The following is a 5,430-nucleotide window of genomic DNA, read 5'->3' on the forward strand; positions in this document are numbered from 1 at the left end:
AGAGGGCATAAAATGATGTCAACATATTTTCACACTGTGGAATGATCAAGTCCAAGTAATTGTCATCTATGTTATCTGACATATTTTTTATACGGCATATAATATTGAAAATCTTTAAGCTGTTTTGAAATATTCAAGAATACATTATTGTTAAAGATCACCACTGTCTTACGTAATAAAGCACAAGAACTTTTTCCAAGCTGTACTTCTGTTTCTCTGTTAAATCTAGGACCTAAGTCTCTAGATCCTTGATTAACTTTTCCTAATAATGACATAATCTTCAACTCTTACTGTGAATCACATGGACAATATACAAGCATAATGCTAATAATTTTCTGACTGTATACAAACACAATGCCAAAGCTTTCTTACATACATAAGTAGGCATTTATTATAAAGTTCTCCTTATGAGTATTTGTGTATTATTCAACCACATTAGACCAAACTGTTCCGTGAAGACCTATGATAGCTGTTTCCAAAACTTCTATACTACTGTGGACACTATATCATTAACTGCTACCTTGCTTCTTTGGAAGCTATTGCTAAACTCTGTTAGTCCTACAACCCTGATCACACTCTAGTCTGGATTAATTTCACTCTTGACTGTCCCTGTAAACTCCCCATGGATTTTATGGCTCAGATTAAATGGATTACTACAGTTTTCACCCAGTACCATTTGTGGTTATATGTACCCACATGCCGTAAATAGGAACATTATATGTATTGAAACTAACACCATTCAATGCTGTTTGGGTCATTTCTCTGCATTTCTGTCTTCCTTCATTAATTAAAACAGGGACAATGAGATAGCTCAGCAGAAAGAAAGCTATGTGCTGCCAAGCCCAAGGACGTGAGTTCAGTCTCCAGGACCCACACAGAGGAAGGGCAGTGACTCCAACAAGTTGTCCTCTGGCCTCCATATTTTGGCTGTGGTTTGTGTGCTCCCCAACACATACTAAAGATATAAATGTAATAAAACTTAACATATTTAATCACTCGTGGGTAATTAATGGGAAATAGGAGATATCATGGTAAATAAAAGAAATATCTGACTTTAGTGTGTTTATCTTCTGTAGAGTAAGACTAACCAAGAAAAATTTCTGTAAGATTCTTGATCCATTGTCTATTGTTTTTATTCCTCTAGAAAATTCTTTCAAGTATTATATGTTAATATTGAGCGGCTTCCAAAATGTTTTCCCATGAGTAAAGTATATTCTGTGCCAATTAATCATAAGTAAAACTAATATTCATGATTATCTACACACACAACTACATATTATTAATTCTATAGCAAAAATATTTTAATTACAATATTATTTTATACCATTGTTGTTTAAATTGCAGATTCTAAGATGAACCCCAAATTCGCTGAATCATGATTTTTGGGATCCCATGTATATTTGGCATCTATATTTTGAACCACATTGTTATAGGTTATTTTAATTAATTATTTGAGAATTATAGATGTAGTCATATTTACCCATCTCTTCCCCAACTCCTCTCAAATCCACCCCTCTTCACTTTGTGTAATTTTTTTTGCAACACTAATCTAATATTTGCTCCCATACAGATTTCTGGATATGGAGCCATCTACTGGAACATAATTAATCAGGAGCAACACTCTTAAGTAAAACTGACTTTCCCTTTCCCCTGAAGCCATCAACTGTCCATAAGTCCTCAGGAATGGGCAGTGGTTAACCTCATTGCCCTTCATGTTTGAATGATAATTAGCTTGAGTTTTGCAGGTCATATTCAGGCTACTACAGTTGCTGAGAGTTAATGAGTACATCAGCCCTGTCTTGTCTACAAAATACTTGTTTTTTCTTTCTCTTCCTTCCTACCTTTGGCTCTTATGTTCCCTTTGTCCCTTCCTCCATGATAGACACTGACTGAGCCTTGAAGGAGGGAGGGTAACATAGATAACCTATTTGTGGATGAGAATTCTACGCAAACATGTATTCTGTGTGACTTGTCCATTTGCAATTTCTGTGTCATCCATCAGCCTTTACACAAGAAATTTGTATGATAAGGTCTGAGAGATACACTGATCTATGAATATAGATAACCAAATCTAAGTTTTCTACTATATTTCTTTAGCAGGATAATGATAGTAGATTAACCCCGGGAGCCTGAAGCATTGATACTCGGCCATATTGTTGTGTTAGGAATGTATGTCTTCATGCGCAATGAACCTTAAATCCAATCAGAAAAGACTTAGTTACTCCATATGATCCATGCTACAATTCCATCCCAGGCATATCTTGCCATGTGTCATTGTATTTCACAGCTTTCAAAGGTGAATAAGATTGGGAAGCATCTGGAACACATGGGCACTGGAAAAAATTTCCTGACCAAAACACCAGTGGCTTATGCTCTAAGATCAAGAATCGACAAATGGGATCTCATAAAACTGCAAAGCTTCTGTAAGGCAAAGGACACTGTGGTTAGGACAAAATGGCGACCAACAGATTGGGAAAAGATCTTTACCAATCCTACAACTGATAGAGGCCTTATATCCAAAATATACAAAGAACTCAAGAAGTTAGACCGCAGGGAGACAAATAACCCTATTAAAAAATGGGGTTCAGAGCTAAACAAAGAATTCACAGCTGAGGAATGCCGAATGACTGAGAAACACCTAAAGAAATGTTCAACATCTTTAGTCATAGGGGAAATGCAAATCAAAACAACCCTGAGATTTCACCTCACACCAGTGAGAATGGCTAAGATCAAAAACTCAGGTGACAGCAAATGCTGGCAAGGATGCAGAGAAAGAGGAACACTCCTCTATTGTTGGTGGGGTTGCAGACTGGTACAACCATTCTGGAAATCAGTCTGGAGGTTCCTCAGAAAATTGGACATTGAACTGCCTGAGGATCAAGCTATACCTCTCTTGGGCATATACCCAAAAGATGCCCCAACATATAAAAAAGACACGTGCTCCACTATGTTCATTGCAGCCTTATTTATAATAGCCAGAAGCTGGTAAGAACCCAGATGCCCTTCAACAAAGAGGAATGGATAAAAAATGTGGTACATCTACACAATGGAATATTACTCAGCTATCAAAAACAATGACTTTACATGAAATTAAATAGGCAAATGGTTGGAACTGGAAAATATCATCCTGAGTGAGGTAACCCAATCACAGAAAAACACACATGGTATGCACTCATTGATAAGTGGCTATTAGCCCAAATGCTTGAATTACCTAGATGCCTAGAACAAATGAAACTCAAGACGGATGATCAAAATGTGAATGCTTCACTCCTTCTTTTTAAAAAGGGAACAAGAATACCCTTGGCAGGGAATAAAGAGGCAAAGATTAAAACAGACACAGAAGGAACACCCATTCAGAGCCTGCCCCACATGTGGCCCATATATATACAGACATCCAATTAGACAAGATGGATGAGGCAAAGAAGTGCAGGCCGACAGGAGCCGGATGTAGATCGCTCCTGAGAGACACAGCCAGAATACAGCAAACACAGAGGCGAATGCCAGCAGCAAACCACTGAACTGAGAATAGGACCCCCGTTGAAGGAATCAGAGAAAGAACTGGAAGAGCTTGAAGGACTTGAGACCCCATATGTACAACAATGCCAAGCAACCAGAGCTTCCAGGACTAAGCCACTACCTAAAGACTATATGGACTGACCCCTGGACTCTGACCTCATAGGTAGCAATGAATATCCTAGTAAGAGCACCAGTGGAAGGGGAAGCCCTGGGTCCTGCTAAGACTGAACCCCCAGTGAACTAGATTGTTGGGGGAGGGTGGCAATGGGGGAGGATGGGGAGGGAACAGCCATAAAGAAGGGAGGGGAGGAGGGAGGGATGTTTGCTGGAAACCGGGAAAGGGAATAACACTCGAAATGTATATAAGAAATACTCAAGTTAATAAAAAAAAAAAAAGATTGGTGATAGCATTTTACCCTAGTGACCTACATAGCACTTTCTAATACTATGCAAGTAGTAGTAATTAGTAGTAGTAGTAATTACTACTTAATTAATTAGTAGTAATACTAGTAGAGAGGAGGCTTCCTATTCAGTACCAATTTGATTTTTCTATGTCCCTTGATCAGTGTGCATACTGTACTCAACAATAGGGTCTTACCATCAACTTTTGATGGGCAACCAAGAGTAATATCAATAGCTTGTATTGTTTTGGGGTCTCCAGTATACCTATCATCAAAAATTTGAGGAAAAGTAACACTGGGACTTTTGGTTTTTAAATCATTCTTAGTGTTAAATATCTTTAATCCTCTCCCTCTGCCTTAAACTCCCTCTCTCTCTCTCTCTCTCTCTCTCTCTCTCTCTCTCTCATTCTCTCTTCTCTCTCTCTCTCCTCTCTCTCTCATTTCTCTCTTTCTGTCCTCTCTAGCTCTCTCTGTCCATTTAAACTCTCCTTCATGTTATCCCTCTTTTCTTTTAATATATTTTACACTAATGTATGTGTCATGACTAAATCTCTATTTTGCATATAAGATAAAATATTCAATAGTTGTCTTTCACTTTCTCATTGCTTCTTCCTGTTTCCCTTTATGTTTTCTCCTTAGATATCATCCTCACTCTTGTAGTGCTGAAATGGCACAACTTTAATTTAATTTCATACCAACAGATTCTTTACATAAGAAAAAGTATGTGACATTTGTCCTTCTAAGTCTGGCTTATGTGGCATTAGATGATGATTTCCAACTCCATTTGTGTTCGTGCAAATTAGATTTTATTCTTGTTTTATCACTCAGTAAAATACTACTATGTATGCATTGCCATATTTTTCTTTTTGCAGGTATCTAAGCTGATTCTATAACTTTACTATTGAAAATAGTGTTCTGGTAAATGTGGTTGTGCAAATATCTTTCTATTAACAAATTTCTTCAAATATACAACCAGGCATGATAAGGCTAAATCATATGGTAGCTTTCTTTTAGATTTTTAGGGCCACTCATACTGATTCCAACATGAATATAAATAGTACTACTTAGTAATGTATAAGAACAAGTTCTACTCACATTGTTGCAAGCATTTTTTTTATTTATTTATAATAGCCATGTTTGTAGGTGATTTTAATCCAGCAATATGGTTGCTCTGGCAAGGGATCATATCCAAATAGCTTCAGGTCTGTGTGATCCAGCTGGAATATAGACATGATATTAATTCCAGGAGACAGAGACAAACAGATCTCTGAATTCAAGGCCAGCCTGGTACAGAGCTAGTTTCAGGTAAAGAAAAGCTTAGGTCCAGGAGTGGTGTTGCAGGTCTTTATTCCCAGAACTCAGGAGACAGAGGCATGCAGGTTTCTGAGTTCTAGTCAGTCCGGGTTTTTTTTTTCCTTTTATAGGATTTTTTTAAATTTACATTTTAAACGTTATCCCCTTTCCAGGTTTTCTGGACATAAGCCCCCTATCCCATCCCACTTCCCTTCTCCTA

This window comes from Rattus rattus, chromosome X (genome assembly GCF_011064425.1).
Source record: "Rattus rattus isolate New Zealand chromosome X, Rrattus_CSIRO_v1, whole genome shotgun sequence".
NCBI classification, from domain to species: Eukaryota; Metazoa; Chordata; class Mammalia; order Rodentia; family Muridae; genus Rattus; species Rattus rattus.